The 21019-nt window shown below is 39.0% G+C and overlaps 1 long non-coding RNA gene across 1 annotated transcript in view; it reads right to left on the reverse strand.

The window, feature by feature from the left end:
* The window catches only part of LOC110934479, a 34732-nt gene extending 20022 nt beyond the window's left edge, over positions 1 to 14710 (reverse strand). The window contains exon 1 of the long non-coding RNA XR_002588376.2: positions 14577 to 14710. This is a non-coding gene — a long non-coding RNA (uncharacterized LOC110934479). The remainder of the gene's footprint in view (positions 1 to 14576) is intronic.
* Between the last annotated feature and the right edge of the window lie 6309 nt (positions 14711 to 21019).

The raw sequence follows: 21019 nt of genomic DNA on the forward strand, positions 1-21019 counted from the left end.
AATGTTCACGATACATTTCATGTATCCAATCTGAAGAGGAGTCCAACTCAAGTTAACGTTGCCATTCCTACCGAGGAAATTCATATTGATGACACACTCCACTTCGTTGAAGAACCTGTCGAGGTCACGGATTGGAAAGTAAACAAGACCCGCCGGAGCAGTGTCAAGCTCGTCAAAGTTCGTTGGAATGCTAGACATGGTCCTGAGTTCACCTGGGAGCGTAAAGACCGAATGAAGGAGAAATACCCCCACTTATTTCCTGAGAACCCTGCTTCTACAAGTAGAATTTAAAATTTCGGGACGAAATTTATTTAACGGGGGGAGAATGTGACAACCCTCACTAAACCAGGTATCCGTACGACTTAATTAACTATTAATTGTTGCCTAATTACTGTGCTTAACTGAGATTTATGATAAACTGCTACTTGATTATTGATACTTGTACATATCTGCATCATACTTTGATTTTTCCGTCACTACATTACTTATTTACTGAACTTTAGTGACAAACATGATGCACAAAAGCACAGTAGCATTTGAACGGATAACCTATGGAACATGCTGATATAGCCAGCATCAGGCAAACACTGCCTCTAAAGGCCTGAATGAGCCAGAAGTATTCTACTACACCCATAGAGTGTGTAGGGATACAAGGGTTGTATAATTGCATCTCTAGGAATATGATACAGAGATTGGATGTGCCTAAAACGTACTCTAAGCACAAAACACAGCACTTTTATCAACACACTAGCTTCTAGTTAATTAATAAAGTGCCAAAACATGGGGAAATATTCCTGACACTTTGCAGAACAAATTGTGTCGCTAAAAATATTAATTACGACGCTTAAAGGATTACTTAAGCACTTTAACGGATTACTATCCAACCAAACAACCGGACTATACCCGGAACATAAAAATATTGCCAGAAATATTATTGGTATTTTTCTGAGCCAGTTAGGGTCCCTGATTACCCTAACACCCGCATTATAACGCATCAAACAACTAACGGGGTTAAACTCTAAAAGTAACCGACTTAACCAAATTAAACTCTAACTGAACGATCAAGATCCAACCGGGTGACCCCACCCCCCTTTGGGCCGGTTTGGTCCCTTTGTAACTAAGGGTACACCTTTTGATTATTATAATAGATTACGTGGATATCTAGACGACATAAACCGATGGACGATAGCACTTGAATTCTCTATAAAAACCCTCCACCACACACAAGACTTCTCACACTTTCCAACCAACACCTTGCTCTCTCTCTTGCTCCCTCTCTTCTCGGCCGAGAGCACCCACAAGCCATCCATCCATTTCGGTTTTTGATCTAGCCATTCCACACTCATACAAGGCATTCGGATCACGTACGAGGAAGCTTGAAACAAGCGGAAGTTGGAGGACCACGTTCATTTGCTTTTATCCACGCCATTTTCGCCAAAGATCTTCCCTAGCCCCGAGCTAGAGGTATAACATTTAAAACTTGTTCTTGATCGTATCAAAAGTGGTTAAAAGGATTTTTAACGGTTAAAAGTCGGAAACCCATCTTTTGAATCTATAAAGTCTACTAAAACTCGAATATTGTTGGTTAAAAGCATATAACGCGTGTAAAAGTCGTAGTATTCGAATATGTTGGTTATTGAGACCCGATCTACGATGTGGTGGCTCTTATCATCGTTTAACCCGACTTTGTTAAGATCCCGAATCTTGACATACACTTGTTTCTTTTGTACAAGGGTTAAAAGGTGAAACTCCACCACACGGGAAACATGAACTTGTGTAAAAGTGTTTTGACATGAAAAATAGTATTTAAAACGAGCCGATCTACGTATGTACAAGTGGTACATTCGTAGAACCAAGTGTCGAGAAAATCATGTTTTATATAAGTTGGATAACATGTTAATGAATATGATTTTTACAAACTACAAGTGTGTAAACACTTGTGAAACGAAAGATCCGACAAAATAACAATTTTTATAAAAGTTGTCGGGAAGTTGTAAAGGATGATTTTTTCTAAAAACGGGGTTTTTACAGGACTAAACTATTTTATACATAGATCCACTAAAGATAACGAGATCTACACAATAGTTTTAGAAAAATTACAAGTTCATGTGATAATGTGATTCTACATACTAGTCTACAAGTTTGAAGTGTTGAAACTTGTTTAATGTGTTGGAAATTGATTGGTTGATTTAAAAGAAGTGTTGAAATGATTTTGTAAAAGAAAATGATACGCTTGAAGGCGTGGCCACCTCCAGTTACAGGGGAAACTCTGGCGAAATTTTTCTAAAATCTAACACTTAGAATTATTTACAAGTGTTAGAGTTATTTTTGAAATGTTTACAAAATATATTTCGCCATGACTTTATCACAAATATTCGGAGGTGGGATTTTCACAAAAATAAACGTGATAAATATTTATTCGATAAATATATTTTTTCACAACACTGTTTATGATTATTTTGTGAAAATATATAAATATTATTTTTAGAGTAAAAATAATATTTACAAACTTTGTCGAACCCAAAATAATACCAACGCCTACACGACAAACATATAAGTTACAACGGTAATTACTATTACCACTTAATCGCCAAAACGTAACTTACGCCTTATACGGAAATATTCACGAATGCGAATATTGTCAACGTATTATTTTGGAAAGTATTATGTAAAAAGAAAATATATTATTTTTGAGAAAAATAATTATATTTTGGAATGAGAAATAAAATATATTAAGTGAGACTTAATATTGTAAACACGCATGTATTAATTCCCCCATCCTTGGGAAGGAAAGTAAATTACCAAGTATATACACGGAACGGTTGTCTAACCGTTTCCCAAAATTAAACTATAAAGCTGAAGCACGGCCATCCGTCTAATAGAATTAGCACATGTAGGTCGTTGCGCAGCAGTTGGATATTTGGATTACTTGGTATTGTGACGCACTCACTGTGAGTTCATGTCCCCCTTTTCTCTTAACTGTTTTCAGTTTTATAAACTGCGGGGGTGAAATACATGTTACTATGATTATGAATATGTTTATACATGGTATGGTTAGCGTAAGGAGGTTTACTACTTAGATCATGTGAGTGGGTAGGCACAACTTGAGGCCATTAATCCTCGTAGTAGGACCGAGGGACAGGAGCGGTAGATCTATCTGGGTGTAGCGAGCCCAGCCCCAGGTCCAGCATAACGGACCTCGGGGTGACTTAGTGCCCGACGCATAAATCCGCTAGGTTTGAGTCATCCCTACTTGCACTTCACACATATCAATGGCCTTGCAAACCATTGGTGATCTCTTTTTCCTTATTTGCTACATACCAGGTTTTTGATAAAGATAACGGTTTGTTTACTCACTATCGCATGAACTCACTCAACATTATTGTTGATTTTTCAACTTACATGTATTTCAGTAAATTAACGATCTGGCGCGGTATGGCTTGTTTTCCGCTGCATTAGGCCCGAGGTCATCCAGGGTTCGAGGCTTGTGACTCTTTCCTTGTCACACCCCCAAAATCCCACACGCGGAGTACTACCGCTTGGAGGCGTGACATGACCAGGATCAAGCCATCAATCACATCAAACATAGTATTTAATAATCAAAAGTAGCTAATACAATTCATAAAGATATGACTGATGTTTCAAAACCAAACATTGTTTAAGTAGCGGAAGCATAGTAATAAAACTCTCAAATGTAGTTATGAGTTCAATTAACGTTCGCGATCCAATTCCCACAACGACCTGCCCCCTCCTTGTGCAAGCTCCAATATGTACCTAAGGTCCTGCAAGGCATGCAGCAGATAATCAACAAACTAGTTGAGCGAGTTCACAGTTAATAGTTTAGTTTGGGTAATAGTGCGTTTGTTCAATTAAGTTTCATATCGTATCAGTTCCATCGCGGCCTCACAGGCATGTGTGCGAAGATTAGGTTCGTTAGTTCGCGACCGTAGTCTTTACCGACCAGGGTGTGTGCGAAGGCAATTGATCAGTTCGCGACCATAGTCTTTACCGACCAGGGTGTGTGCGAAGGCAGTTGAGTAGTTCGTTCGCGACCATAGTCTTTACCAACCAGGGTGTGTGCGAAGGCAGTTCGACAAGTATCATTTAAGCATGCACAAATAATCATCCAACCCATTCCCACCCTGGGAACCCATGCCTTGGCTGTGTGAACTCACCTTGGTTTTGCTCGGTATGCTACGTTATGCACTCACAAGTAATCAGTCAAGTCCTATTGTGTGCACGTGTAATAAATCAGTTCATGTTCGTATTAATACACAGGTAATCTATATCATAAAGCATATCACAGTCAACATCATGTATCACATACGATAGAGTTCTTGGTTAATACGAACATGGTTATTCAGTAACACAGTTAACAAGGTCGTCATGTTTAACGAGATCAGCATGCTTAACAATATAAACATGTTTCCGCAGAACAAAACCCTAACCATGGGTACTACTTAGCACTGTTAACATAAGCACTTAACAATACTAGTCAATTGTCCGATTAAACAAACAGTTAGGGTTTACAACTTAGCAACTTAACAACAGCTTACCTGTTTACAAATTACATACTCATGCATGCGATATTACAGTCAACAACTTATAAAACTGTCATGCACTGTGTTTGCTAAATGAATAAATGCTAGACATGCTTACATTAAATATCGGACAAGATATGGCCAATCACAAAAATTCGGACAAGGGAGGTTGTCCTTTACAACCTCGGACCTAAGCTCAAATAAAAGGTCGAGCAGCCCCTCCTTAGCAAACTCGGGCCATAACACAACCCAAGAAACTCGGACCATTAAGAAGAGGGTTAGAAAATTCGGACTAGGGGTATGGGGGGGGTTAAAGCTCGGACCTGATTGTAGTTATATGAAACTCGGACCTCAGTAAGTATTAAACTCGGCAATATTAAGGTTTTTAATAATAATGTCGGTAGACACTAAAGTGCCATTGGGCCGATCCCTCATCCAATGGTCTTCATGGACCGTCCATACCCACCAATCAACATGGAACTTTCTTAGACACAAAAGAATGAATTCATTATTTACACATCAGATCCCCACATGCAAGTTATAGACTTGTGCTTGTAGCCTGTACATTACTAAGCCACCATTTTTATAAATCGGTTCCCTAGCATTGGGCCAATAAGGTGACCAATACCCCCTTTGAGCCGCCCTATCCCACCAATCGGAAAAATTACAAGAGCCGCCCACTACTACCGATTTCTACAAGTTAAAGAATTATTGCTTATTCACACAAAACAATTAATACAAAGGCCTACATCAAGTCAAACATGATGGCCGACATGCAGAACACCTCAAGATATCATTGGACCACATTGATAGTACCCTTGACTTTCAAATGACATCATTGAACTACATGGACCCCTAAAGCTACTGCAAATGCATTAACCTATTTATAATAATATCATGTCATCCTTAATAATCAGTAACACATTCCAATGATCAACCCTCCATTAATTTATAATTATTGTACACAAATCACATATGAGCACACAATCATGAACGTCGAGCGGTCAACTGCATAATAATACTCATACTTACCGAATACAAGAGGATCAATGGGGAGAGGGGACTTCGCTAAAGGGTTGCCGTCGTCGTTCGAGGGAGAGAGAGAAGGAGAGAACTAGGGTTTTTCTTATTTTTCACATTCAGTCATCTTATGAGGTAAAGAGGGTGTGCGAGACATATAATGTTTCGGGCCAGGTCTTCGGGCTTTATTTGGGCTGCGAAATAAATCATACGGTGGGGGTTCAGGCCATAGTCCATGTGTAAAACGAAGGCTCACAAGTGTGCGGTTGTGTAAAGGGGTGTGTGACTAAATATGCAAGCTCATCGCCTAGCATGTACAACCTTACATCATGCAATAAATACAACCTCTAATAATTAATTTATGATTAACATAGCACACACACACGGTTTAAATACGTGACATGAAACGTAGTTATACAAGTTAAGGAATAAGAAGTCACGAAATGCTAACCAACGTTAACCATGGAAGTCCGGGTTGTCACATTATCCCCGACTAATTAGAAATTTCGTCCCGAAATTTGGTTTGCACTCACTGAGGAAGCTAAGTAAGTTCAATCGTTCACTAGTTTTCCTGGGGTGTCACATCCTCCCCCCGTTGATCTGGAATTTCGTCCCGAAATTCCGCAGTAGTAGCTTCAGCCTCAGTAGTGGTTGCATTGGTTCCGAATAACTAGGGGTACTTTTCTATCATCTGGTCTTCGCGTTCCCAGGTGTACTCTGGGCCACGTTTGGAGTTCCAACGAACTCGGACAAGAGGGATTCTCTTGTGTTTGAGGACCTTAACATCCCGGTTCGTGATTTCAACTGGTTCCTCGACGAACTGCAACCGCTCGTCGATAGTGAGTTCCTTAAAAGGAGTGATGAAGGTCTAATTTGACAGGCACTTCTTCAGATTCGACACGTGAAATACGTTGTGAACTGCACCGAGTTCAGCTGGTAGGTTCAGTCTGTAGGCTACTGGGCCTATTCTTTCAGTGATTTCGAACGGTCCAACATATCGTGGATTGAGTTTGCCTCGTTTACCTAAACGAACCACACCCTTCCAGGGTGAGACTTTTAATAAAACCCGGTCCCCGACCTGAAATTCCAATGGTCTCTTACGCTTATCCGCGTAGGCTTTCTGACGGTCGCGTGCTGCCGCCATGCGTTGTCGTATCTGCGCAATCTTTTCTGTGGCGTCCACTACAATCTCTGGACCCGTAATTTGACTATCTCCCACCTCTGCCCAACAGAGAGGTGACCGGCATTTACGTCCTTACAATGCCTCGAATGGAGCGGCTTGAATGCTGGTATGATAGCTGTTATTGTAAGAAAACTCCACTAATGGGAGGTGCTTTTCCCAGCCGTTGCCGAAATCAATAACACACGCTCGAAGCATGTCTTCTAGAGTTTGGATAGTGCGCTCAGACTGCCCATCCGTCTGAGGATGATATGCTGTGCTCATGTCTAATCGTGAGCCAAAGGATTTGTGCATCGCTTGCCATAGCTCTGACGTAAACCGTGCATCGCGGTCTGAAATGATAGAGATGGGCACTCCGTGCCTTGAAACAACTTCTTTCATGAAGATGTCTGCTAGGGTAGAAGCTTATCCGTTTCTTTGATAGCCAAGAAGTGAGCAGACTTTGTGAGTCGATCAACGATCGCCCAGATAGTGTCATTCCCACGCTGGGATCTAGGAAGGCCAGTAACAAAATCCATGGAAATTGCTCCCATTTCCATTGTGGTATCTTAGGCTGCTGAAGTAGACCAGCTGGTTTCTGGTGCTCTGTCTTGACTCTCGCACAAGTCAAACATTTGTCGACGTAGGTTGTAACGTGGGCCTTCATGCTAGGCCACCAATATGTAGTTCTGATATCGTGGTACATTTTATCCGAACCTGGATGTACCGTGTAGCGAGACTTATGAGCTTCATTCAACACAAGTTCCCGTAAGCCGTCATATAGTGGGACCCAAATACGTCCTGTCACATAGTAGGCGTCGTCTTCCCTTTGTTCTAATCGTTGCCGTGATCCGCGTAAGGCTTCAGCCTTGACGTTTTCGGGCTTCAGTGCTTCTGTCTGAGCAGCTCGTATCTGTGCAGGAAGGCTAGACTGAATCGCAAGCTGTAGCGCTCGCACGCGCCGAGGTAAAGTGTCCTTTCGACTGAGGGCATCAGCCACAACATTGGCCTTGCTTGGATGATACTTGATGGCGCATTCGTAGTCGTTCAGTAGTTCAACCCATCTCCGTTGGCGCGTGTTCAAATCCTCCTGCTTAAGGATATGCTCGAGACTCCTGTGATCGGTGTAAATCGTGCACCTGGTACCGTACAGGTAGTGTCGCCATATCTTAAGCGCGAAAACAACAGCTCCCAGCTCCAAATCGTGCGTCGTATAATTCCGTTCATGAACCTTGAGTTGCCGAGAGGCGTATGCAATAACTTTATCCCGCTGCATCAATACGCAACCAAGCCCCTGTATCGATGCGTCACAATAAACCACGAAGTCATCCGTGCCCTCTGGCAATGAGAGAATTGGTGCGCTGCAAAGCCTATCCTTTAAGTACTGAAAAGCGGTCTCTTGCGTATTACCCCATCTGTAAACGACACCTTTCTGTGTTAGCATAGTAAGTGGCTGCGCGATCTTGGAGAAGTCTTTAATAAATCGCCTGTAGTACCCCGCCAAACCCAATATTTGGCGTATTTCTGTCGGTGTGCGCGGTGCAGGCCAGTTCCTGATCGAATCTACCTTGGATGGATCAACATGAATCCCATCCCTGTTCACCACATGGCCTAAGAAGTGGACTTCATGAAGCCAGAAGTCGCATTTTGAAAACTTGGCGTACAATTGTTCCTTTCGAAGAAGTTCCAAGATAAGACGTAAGTGCTGCTCGTGTTCCTCCTGACTCTTGGAGTAGATCAGAATGGCGTCGATGAAGGCAATGACGAACTTGTCTAGATAGGGTTTACACACCCTGTTCATAAGATCCATGAAGACTGCAGGCGCGTTCGTAAGCCCGAATGGCATGACAAGAAACTCGTAGTGACCGTAACGAGTTCTGAAAGCGGTTTTGGAGACGTCCTCATCCCGGACTCTCAGCTGATGATAACCTGACCTTAAATCAATCTTGGAATAGTAACACGACCCTTGCAGCTGGTCGAATAAGTCATCTATACGCGGAAGAGGATAACGGTTCTTCACCGTCACCTTGTTGAGTTCACGGTAGTCGATGCACATTCTGAACGTACCGTCTTTCTTCTTCACAAATAACACTGGAGCTCCCCAAGGCGAAGAGCTAGGTCGGATAAATCCCTTATCCAAGATTCCTGGTAGCTGCGTCGATAGTTCTTCCGATTCTGGTGGAGTTAAGCGATACGGTGCTCGAGCTATGGGTGCTGCTCCTGGAGCGAGCTCGATTTGAAATTCGTCCTGATGATGCGGCGGTAGACCAGGTAAATCTTTAGGAAACACCTGAGTAAAGTCGCATACAACTGGATGATCTTCCAACTTCTTTTCTTTCGCTGCTGCTGTGCTTGAGACCGAACGGTAGTTGAACTCTTGCTGAAATACCCATCCCTTTCCCGCTTGTTGTCATTAGGAGTAGCGGGAGTAGCAGAAGTGATAGCGGTAGTAATAGTGCTGATACAACTAGGCAGCCTGTTCTGTTCCACTGCCTGATCCGTGAATGTCTGGGGCATTATCGAGGTTAGCCGATGTAGCATGGCTCTGAACTTCTGAGGCTAGACCCTTGAGGTACAATTCGATACGCTTGTTTGGAGGGTCCACCATGGTTGGACACAAGATGGCCAGTTCGTCCGACCGTTTCGTATATGCATCAACTTCTGACCCCGTCATTTTCAAATGGTAAGGCTCCACTTCCAACTAGTATCTGTACTTGCGCGTTCCACCTGGTTAGCGCGATTCCTACCAAAGTACCAGTGGCGTACTTGACCCTGCGAGCCTCAGGGCGTTCACACATGAAGTTCTTGAATGTGCCACTGAATGTGCTTGGACGACAGTCCATGATGTTCTGGAATGTGTGCGTTCTGACCCGTTGCGCGAGAAAGATAGATCAAGGTTAAGCGCGAAAGTTGGGTCACGAGAGTAGGATCTAACATCCTAGAATAGGTCTGGGATAGCAGGTTATACCTCCTGCTTGTGCGGCTGCAAGTGCCGCAGCAACTTGTTCGTTAATGAGAGCCGTCAACTGGGCTTGAGTCATGTCAACACGTCCAGACATGATCGAACAGTAAAGGTAGCATAAGTAAGAATGGTTCACGAATAGTGCGATGACAGAAGAGTGTAAGCACGTATGTATTCTCATGCAATGACAAGTAGTGAGCAAAGTAATGTAAGCATACTACGAGCAAAGTTCTATGCAAATTCTAGCATGTAGGCAATAAACATAAACCTTATTACCTAGGATGTCGAGTCTTGCACGTGGAGCGAAGCGTCGCTGTGGATCGTTGAGAGCACTGTTCTGGTTATAGTCTGGTTTTAATAAAAACGTTTTCCCATATTAAAACCAAGTTCTCTATAACCAATGGCTCTGATACCAATCTGTCACACCCCCAAAATCCCACACGCGGAGTACTACCGCTTGGAGGCGTGACATGACCAGGATCAAGCCATCAATCACATCAAACATAGTATTTAATAATCAAAAGTAGCTAATACAATTCATAAAGATATGACTGATGTTTCAAAACCAAACATTGTTTAAGTAGCGGAAGCATAGTAATAAAACTCTCAAATGTAGTTATGAGTTCAATTAACGTTCGCGATCCAATTCCCACAACGACCTGCCCCCTCCTTGTGCAAGCTCCAATATGTACCTAAGGTCCTGCAAGGCATGCAGCAGATAATCAACAAACTAGTTGAGCGAGTTCACAGTTAATAGTTTAGTTTGGGTAATAGTGCGTTTGTTCAATTAAGTTTCATATCGTATCAGTTCCATCGCGGCCTCACAGGCATGTGTGCGAAGATTAGGTTCGTTAGTTCGCGACCGTAGTCTTTACCGACCAGGGTGTGTGCGAAGGCAATTGATCAGTTCGCGACCATAGTCTTTACCGACCAGGGTGTGTGCGAAGGCAGTTGAGTAGTTCGTTCGCGACCATAGTCTTTACCAACCAGGGTGTGTGCGAAGGCAGTTCGACAAGTATCATTTAAGCATGCACAAATAATCATCCAACCCATTCCCACCCTGGGAACCCATGCCTTGGCTGTGTGAACTCACCTTGGTTTTGCTCGGTATGCTACGTTATGCACTCACAAGTAATCAGTCAAGTCCTATTGTGTGCACGTGTAATAAATCAGTTCATGTTCGTATTAATACACAGGTAATCTATATCATAAAGCATATCACAGTCAACATCATGTATCACATACGATAGAGTTCTTGGTTAATACGAACATGGTTATTCAGTAACACAGTTAACAAGGTCGTCATGTTTAACGAGATCAGCATGCTTAACAATATAAACATGTTTCCGCAGAACAAAACCCTAACCATGGGTACTACTTAGCACTGTTAACATAAGCACTTAACAATACTAGTCAATTGTCCGATTAAACAAACAGTTAGGGTTTACAACTTAGCAACTTAACAACAGCTTACCTGTTTACAAATTACATACTCATGCATGCGATATTACAGTCAACAACTTATAAAACTGTCATGCACTGTGTTTGCTAAATGAATAAATGCTAGACATGCTTACATTAAATATCGGACAAGATATGGCCAATCACAAAAATTCGGACAAGGGAGGTTGTCCTTTACAACCTCGGACCTAAGCTCAAATAAAAGGTCGAGCAGCCCCTCCTTAGCAAACTCGGGCCATAACACAACCCAAGAAACTCGGACCATTAAGAAGAGGGTTAGAAAATTCGGACTAGGGGTATGGGGGGGGTTAAAGCTCGGACCTGATTGTAGTTATATGAAACTCGGACCTCAGTAAGTATTAAACTCGGCAATATTAAGGTTTTTAATAATAATGTCGGTAGACACTAAAGTGCCATTGGGCCGATCCCTCATCCAATGGTCTTCATGGACCGTCCATACCCACCAATCAACATGGAACTTTCTTAGACACAAAAGAATGAATTCATTATTTACACATCAGATCCCCACATGCAAGTTATAGACTTGTGCTTGTAGCCTGTACATTACTAAGCCACCATTTTTATAAATCGGTTCCCTAGCATTGGGCCAATAAGGTGACCAATACCCCCTTTGAGCCGCCCTATCCCACCAATCGGAAAAATTACAAGAGCCGCCCACTACTACCGATTTCTACAAGTTAAAGAATTATTGCTTATTCACACAAAACAATTAATACAAAGGCCTACATCAAGTCAAACATGATGGCCGACATGCAGAACACCTCAAGATATCATTGGACCACATTGATAGTACCCTTGACTTTCAAATGACATCATTGAACTACATGGACCCCTAAAGCTACTGCAAATGCATTAACCTATTTATAATAATATCATGTCATCCTTAATAATCAGTAACACATTCCAATGATCAACCCTCCATTAATTTATAATTATTGTACACAAATCACATATGAGCACACAATCATGAACGTCGAGCGGTCAACTGCATAATAATACTCATACTTACCGAATACAAGAGGATCAATGGGGAGAGGGGACTTCGCTAAAGGGTTGCCGTCGTCGTTCGAGGGAGAGAGAGAAGGAGAGAACTAGGGTTTTTCTTATTTTTCACATTCAGTCATCTTATGAGGTAAAGAGGGTGTGCGAGACATATAATGTTTCGGGCCAGGTCTTCGGGCTTTATTTGGGCTGCGAAATAAATCATACGGTGGGGGTTCAGGCCATAGTCCATGTGTAAAACGAAGGCTCACAAGTGTGCGGTTGTGTAAAGGGGTGTGTGACTAAATATGCAAGCTCATCGCCTAGCATGTACAACCTTACATCATGCAATAAATACAACCTCTAATAATTAATTTATGATTAACATAGCACACACACACGGTTTAAATACGTGACATGAAACGTAGTTATACAAGTTAAGGAATAAGAAGTCACGAAATGCTAACCAACGTTAACCATGGAAGTCCGGGTTGTCACATTATCCCCGACTAATTAGAAATTTCGTCCCGAAATTTGGTTTGCACTCACTGAGGAAGCTAAGTAAGTTCAATCGTTCACTAGTTTTCCTGGGGTGTCACATTCCTGGACAAGTCACAGTCCTTGGATCATGTTTATGTTAAGTTTATATTTGTAATGTTTAGACAAATTATGGTTGTTGGGTGTTAACCCGTTAAGACAATGTTTTGGTATTTTTATTTTAATGGATGATCTTGCATATTTTTAATTCATATAGCTTGTTATGATTAAGCTATGGTATTAAGAAGTCACACCAAATTAACCACGCTTCCGCAAAGCCAGGGTGTGACACAGTCGGAGAGGGGGACATGATTGTCTAATTACCTTTAACATAGAATGGACCTTCATGATGGTCCACGCGTTAATACTTGTAGCCATTGCTCGCGGAATGGCACGAAGTTAAGAAATAGAACTAAGAGGATTCATAACAATAATGGTTGAATGGTTACCTTCAAGATGAGTGTTTCATCTTCCTTGTCTTGACAAGAATGTCACCAATCATGATTTATATGAACCATAGGGACCTCGTTCCTACTAATAGAGTATTCATCCAAGGCTACCACCTCCACCTAATTGTCATCTTCGAGGTCAGGCATTTTCCGTATCTGAGGGAAAACAACCATCTTTTATGGAATGTCGACCTCAGGGTTTCACTTAGGGACTACGCCCTACCATCAGCTCATCAACAGATGCGAGGTCAATACGCTTGTTATGAGAGTCCAGAATAATAATAGAATTTGAATACTAAGATATCATGGTCGTGGCAAAATAATCCGTACAACATACACATGTGAACAACTTATAAATAATCGATTTTTGGACAATTGTACTTTTGTTTTCATCATTGTTTATATCGTATATCGTTTCCAGTTCGACTTATTGTTATCGTGTCTAAACCCCATAGACTTGTACCAAATAAACTAGTCTTTTGGTATCATCGTTTCGAACTATCATTTAATACTATCACATAGTATCCTTGCATTATCGTTTTGTATTAGTGGACGCTTTGTAAAAATATAATATAGAACGCTTGTTGTAAAGAACTTCGTTTTGAAATTGTAGACTAGACTCAAAAAGAATCTTAGTTCACTACAATTGATGCTCTGATACCAGGTCTGTCACACCCCGATTTTCGGTTTATGCGGAAGCGTATGGCGAGGTGTGACGAGAGCGGCAATCGTTACAATCAATCGAGTAAACAACATATTTGAAACATAAAAGATGTTCATCCATACATTTGATTCAAAACCATAATTTACATTACATACGTCTTGTTTGAAACTTGAAACAACAACAACTTTAACTACATTATTCAAAGTTCAAAACATAACACTAAAAACGGATGACATCACAAAAGCTTGCGTTCTTGATAACCATTTGAACATATTTTTCCATAGCCGTCCACTAATCTCCTGTAATACATGTTAATTTTGAAAACATCAACAAAAGTTGAGTGAATTCATGTTATTTTGTTTTCGCATCAAATGAGTCTCCAAAACATTTGAAGTAATAAAATTCGTTTTTGTATAGTATGATAAAAAAAAATTGTATGATCATTAGTGTGTTGCAAGGACACTAATATGTATGCCGAATAGGAGGCAACCAAACCTTGACAATTTATCGTGTGTGTCAACGACACTAGTTTGGACACAAAGGCACTCTTGACGATCGTGGTTATCGTTGTCGTTAAGAGTGGGGCTTGCCAAAACCCAAATAGATCTATCCGTTTGTTTCTCGGTACTTGTTTATTCATTAATGGCCCCTTTATTTTAACACCTATCCGCATGTGATCAAAATAGTTTCATTGTATTATCATACTATTTGTAACATGTATACATCCCCGAAAGTTTAAAACTATAAACATTCAAAGTAAAAGGGGAAAACATGAACTCACAGATTTGCGTTCCGTGCAAATCTCTATTCGATTCCTTGTTCGCGGTTCGTTTCTCGACCTACAAGTGTTCTAATTTAGTTAGACACTTAGGTTTGTTTTTGTGTATGGTACAAATATTCTATCTTGTATTTTGTTTTTGTGTTTTCATATATATATAACTTCCTTGTATATACACATTTATTTTATTTTATTTGTGTTTGAATGGGCTTAATTTATGTTTTAGAATTTAAGTCCATTTTGGGTATTTGGTGCTTATGGGCCTAGCCCAAATAACTTTGTTTAAAGATATGGGTCAAGCCCAAATTAATTTATAGGAGTGGGCCTTAGCCCAAAACATTTTATAAAGGTAGGCCTAGCCCAATTTAGTTTATAGTTGTGGACTTAGCCCAAATAACTTGTGTAAGAATGGGCCTAGCTCAAATTGTTTTCTAAAATATATCTAGTCCATAATAATTTGTAAATATTGGGTTTTTAGCCCAAGTATTTTGTAAAGTGGGCTTTAGCCCAATTTTGACTAAAAATACATTTTAGTCCATTGTTTTGTAAAAGTGGGCCTAGCCCAAATTTTGTTTATGAGAAATGGGCATTAGCCCAATTTTAATTTATGGACCACTTTTTAAACTACATAATTTTTGGGCTAGTAAATAAAATAAAAAAAAATAATAATAATAGTAATACTTGTATTTTTATAAAAATCTAATTTTTATAAAAATTGTTACTTATGCCATAGTTGAACATTTTAGTGCATAAACTTGTGTAACGGTTCGTATTTTATTCTAGTCATTTACTACTTGTCGGTTTTATTTATTCGTATCATTTATCCCGTTTGTGTTGTCCGTCACGTTTTACCATTTGCTTTGTTTGTGCCATTTTTGTTTGTCCAAAAGTCCATATAGTCCAATAGTGTCCGAATTTGTCCATTTGTGTTTTCGTGTCCAAGGATGGACATTTTATTTCGTTTTCAAGTTTATATATATATTTTGTAATTTTTATGGATGTGTAACAATTTTGCGTTTGTTCCTAGTAGAACTAACATATGATGTACACATCAAAATATATAAACTTATGATACTTGATGAATACTTTTGTAAGTACACATTTTATCCAAAAATATATACTTGTCATTTTTATTTAGAAATCTTTTTATAAAACATGGATTTATGACTTTGTCCAAAATTTGTTTAACCATGTTTAAAGACTCCAAATAATTGTTTTAGTAACAAACTTCTTTGTTTAACAACTTTTAACACATCACAAAATTTATAAAAATTTTGCCATAGTTTTGTTTGAAATATGGATTTTCCCCAAGTTTATACAAAACTTGTTTTCAAATTATTTCAATACAAAACATCATCAAGTATCAATATCTATCAAAATTTGTCAACAAAAGTAGCATGAACATGATATTGTTCTTATCTTTCCCAAAAAGGAAACTTTATTCCTTATTTTTGCCAAAAAATTGTAGAAAGAGATTTTATGAAAAACTCTTGTTTTAGATGTCTTACAAAGTCATTTGAAGCATAAACAGGTATTCAAAATGTTTACTACTAACATATTTCTTGCTTTTGATTCTTTCCAGAAATGGAAACTTTATTCAATAAATTTTCCAAAAATTTATTTTCTTGTTTTTAAACGGTTTTTCACATTTTACTAGTATGCATGTTCATCAAAAACTCATGTTCATCACTTTGTTGATTAATCTTGGTTGATCCTACATGCATGTATGTAGATCATATTTTTGAGTAAGAATAACCAAGATTCAAGTTTATTAGCCTAGATTTCTCCAAGTTCATCTCTTAATCATAGAAAAATCATGTTTAAAAATAATGATTTTTAGTTGTTTCTTGTTATTTTTCAAGTGGGTTTATGATGAACTTGTAAAAGAAATCAAAAATAAAGGTGAAGCTAGTACGATGTTCTTACAAATTTTGCAAGGAAACAAAGATGATGATAAGAAATCTTGATGATTTTAGGCTTTAAGTTCCACCAAAAGAGCTCCAACTAGCTTTTCTAAACACCCTAGTAGTTTGATTCATCCATGGACCTCCATACTTGCAATAATCTCTAGTGTTTGAATTTTGAAAATGTGAAGATGGTGGTGTGCTTGGTTCAAACGATTTTAGAGAGAGAGAGTATAGGAAGTTGTAATGTTTGATGGGTTTGGGAAAAATGAATGTAAAGGTAGAGTGTAAGAGCATTCACATCCAATCCACTAAAAATATACATACATTTCACTAAAAACAACTCCTATATCAGTATATTTCCACTAAAAACAAATATTTTTTCTCTCTCCTTTTCAATATATATTATATTTTTCTCTCTCTTTCACTCACAACCACTTTTAATATATATTAAAAAATTATAGTGGGTGAACAGTGTCCCCCCAAATATACAGATGAACAGTAATATTTTCTCTCTCCTCCCCTCACAATCACTTTTTATACTCTTTACATTTTAAAAACCTCACACACTACATATGATGGACTGGAAGGGAATGCTCTAAGAAAAGATTTTCTTGGATACACTAATAATAACCTCCTTGTTCCAACACACCACTTTTGAGATGAGTGGGCTTAGGTGGGGGTCCCACATCAACGAAAATCAGCCAAAAGGGAAGAATTTTTGCTTTATTTTTTTATTAAAATCTTGTTTAATTTATAATCTTTAAGCATTTTTAGAACTTTGACATTTTTTTATAAAAATATCTACAAGGTTTTAAGCTCTAATATTTGAATGTAGTGTGACACTAGGTAAAATTAGTTCACCAAAATTTTTAGTTTGTAATTCGGGTGAAAAAGTCGGTTCGGGTCCTGTACCGGCTTAAATACTGACACCGTGTTTTGTTTAGATAAATACATAACAAAAGTTATTTTTGCACATGTTTTATTATCCAAATAATTAATCCAACTTTTTAGACTAAAAATTTTATTATTTTTGGCACGGTTCCGGTACCGGCTTTACTGACTGGCAGTTTACTGAACTAGCCGTACAACTTAACGCAATAAGATTCGATTGCGGATTTTGTGTCGTTTTTAATACCCATTATATTATTTATGTCAAATAATATTTATTTTTGGGTTTTCGGACAGTTACTGTTTTGTTCTGCGGAATGCTGTACACTTCCGCATGATTGCTGTATTTTTCTGCGGACTTGGACAATTTGGTTTTTAATTGCAATTTTGTAAATAATAAGGCACATATTATTTTTGGACAAAGCTTTTTATAGAATATTTGTGTAGACATATCCGTATGTCTTGTTTTTATCGTGTCAGACTGTACCACGACTAGTACTGACAAGTATTGTTTAATCGCGTTCCTATTGTTAGTCTAGGATATTGTTTCCAATCGCAACGGATTTATTATCATAATTTACTATGATTTTTGTAATTCCTAGACTCTCAAGACTTTAATTAATTAAAATCAAGTCGTATACGCGAAAATAAAAATTTAAATAGTTGTTCAGGTTGTACGGAATTACCGGAATTTTGCCGATTATCACATGTTATAACAGTTCATCAGGTTGGAACTGTTATACTTCATTCTGATCTGATTGTTCATAATGTTCTTTTTGTTCCTGAATTCAAGCATAATCTGCTTTCTGTTTCTAAATTGTGTCATGATAATCAAGGCATTGTTTACTTTTCTAATAAAAGTTGTTTGTTGTAGGCCTCATCAATGAAGAGGCCCCTGGGTCTTGGTGATCACCTAGATGGGCTCTACATTCTCAAAGCAAACACTCCTTTTCATTGTTTCAACACTTCTTTGTTTACCACTTCTACTTGTAATTCTACTGTTTCAAGTACTATATGGCATCATAGGCTTGGACATTTCCCAACCTATAAAATGAAACAATTATATGTCATTTCTAATAAAAATTTGCATGTTCTTGATCATTGTTCAATCTGTCCTGAAGCTAGGCAACATTGCTTGCCTTTTCCCACTAGAACACGTTCCACTAAGGCTATTTTTGATTTATTGCATGTTGATGTTTGGGGACCATATAAAACAACCACTTATAACGGCTGTAAATACTTTTTGACAATCGTGGATGATTTTAGTCGAACCACTTGGACCCATTTACTCGCAACTAAAGGCAATGCTTTTGTTGTTTTGCAAGCTTTTATTGAAATGGTTAAAAGACAATTTACTATCAAAGTAAAATGCATAAGATCAGATAATGCATTTGAATTGGGCAGTAGTATAGAACGTGCTACTTATCTCAGATCTAAAGGCATTCTTCATCAAACCATTTGCCCTCATGTTGACCAGTAGAACGGGGTGGTTGAGAGAAAACATAAACACCTTTTGGAAACCTCAAGGGCTTTATTGTTTCAATCTAATCTTCCTTTAATATTATGTGGAGATTGTGTTTTAACGGCTACTCATTTAATCAATCTTTATCCTACACCTTTACTCGATAACAAAACTCCTTTTGAAGTTCTAACACAAAAGCCTGCTTCATACTCACATCTTAAAGCTTTTGGATGTTTGTGTTATGCTTCAACCTTTAAACAAGGAAGAGACAAGTTTCAACCTCGAGCTACACCTTGTTTATTCATCGGCTATCCCATTGCAAAGAAAGGTTACAAGTTGTATAACCTAGACACTGATACTACATTTGTTTCAAGAGATGTGGTATTTTTTGAACACTTGTTTCCTTCTTTGCACAATCCTTAACAATGCTTCAGTCTTTCCTCCTCTTTCAATTGAACATTTCAACTCTTTCTTTGATGATTCATCTGTTGGTGCACTTGTGTCTGTACTTTGTCTGTATTCGGTCAATATGTAAAACGATGTCCTTGATAGTCCTGTAAGTTTGACCAAGTCAACCATCCTCCTAGTTTGACTTGGCCAAACAGTTAGTATATGAGATGTCTGAGTCGAAGGATTGCTCATCGAAGGATAGTTTAGATCCTTCGATGAACTCGCAAGATAAACCTTCGATGGATGATTGATAGACCTCGATAGATCATCCTTCGAGGTCCCTGTGAATCCTTCGATAACAGTCTAATTGAAAGATGAACCTTCGATCAGTAATTCTGATCCTTCGACCAGACTTCCTGTGTTTGGGTATAAATACCCATGCAGTGTGTTCATTTGATATAGAGATGCACACAGAAAGATAGACTCGAGAGATAGAGAGTGCATTCTGTCAAGAACACACACACACTTAGAGAGTTTGCAAAACTGATTTGTAAACATTGTGCTTGTAACTGGAACCTTTCATACGCATTAATACAAGTGGTGTTAATCGGTGAACCTTGTGTGTCTTGTGTTTGTGATTGTCTCAACTCGGTTGCACTCTAGCTTGGATTCCGCACTTGCTAGTTTGTTAACATAACAAGGTTAAGGTTGAACCTCATCCTCCGAGAGGGACCTACAAGTGGTATCAGAGCCAAGGCTCTTTCCCTTGTTAAAAACCGAGTTTTCTACAAGTTCTTTGGTGTGTTTGGACACTTGGTTTAGCACCCGTTTTTGGTGGTTTTCTTGCATTTTTAAACATAAAAACGTGTTCTAAACTAACCGGGTGTGTTCAAGATTGGGTTGGGTAACTTAAAACTTGTTTTTAAGAAACTTGGTAATTTCCGGCCAAAATTCCGGCTTATCTCCGGTGACCGGGTTCTGGATAAGATTTTCCATTTTGGGAATATTTTATTAGTCAAATCCTGTTTGGTGAAAAGGTAAGGTCTGACCATACCCTTTTGCCGAAAGTTGACCACCAACCCATCACCTTTTTCACCAACCTGTTTTCTCAGTGTCAGTTGTGTCAGTTCCATTCGAAAGATATCCTTCGAAGTCGAAAGATTATCTTTCGATCAAAGGAGGTTCGACAGATAACCATCCTTCGAACAATCTTTCGAAGTCTGTGATCTATCTTTCGAGCCAAGGAATCTTTTCGAAGGATATATATTCGAAAGATAAGGATCTTTCAATTGTGAATCTTTCGAAATCTTTGGAAGTCATTGTTCGAAATTCAACAGTGATCTTTCGAACACTGTTGATCCTTCGAACAAGTGTTGATCCTTCGAACAAATTGTATCTTTCGATTATTGTCTGTTTGAATTTAACAAGTTTGTGTTTGTGAAGGTCTTTTATTAGTATCTCATCAAAATGAGTTGTACAAGTCCTTGGGACTGGAGTATTGACTCACAATCTAGTCAAGAACTAACCTCTGCTGCAGCTTGGGTGAAAAGTATGTTTCCATTGCCATCAATCAGTCCAAGTCAATGGGCATTGGTATCCAATCAAAGTCAAAGCATTCAAAATCTTCTGATTAGTGAGAGCGAAACGGGCAGCAACAATCGTCCACCAAAGTTGAACCATATGAACGACTTTCCATCATGGAAAAGCCGCTTTCACACGTATGTTCAAGGGCAAAGCACCGATCTTTGGACGTGTTTTATCAATGCATTCAATGATAATCTTGAAGTTGCAGCGTCCAC

The sequence above is a fragment of the Helianthus annuus genome, chromosome 4 (assembly GCF_002127325.2).
Source record: "Helianthus annuus cultivar XRQ/B chromosome 4, HanXRQr2.0-SUNRISE, whole genome shotgun sequence".
NCBI classification, from domain to species: domain Eukaryota; kingdom Viridiplantae; phylum Streptophyta; class Magnoliopsida; order Asterales; family Asteraceae; genus Helianthus; species Helianthus annuus.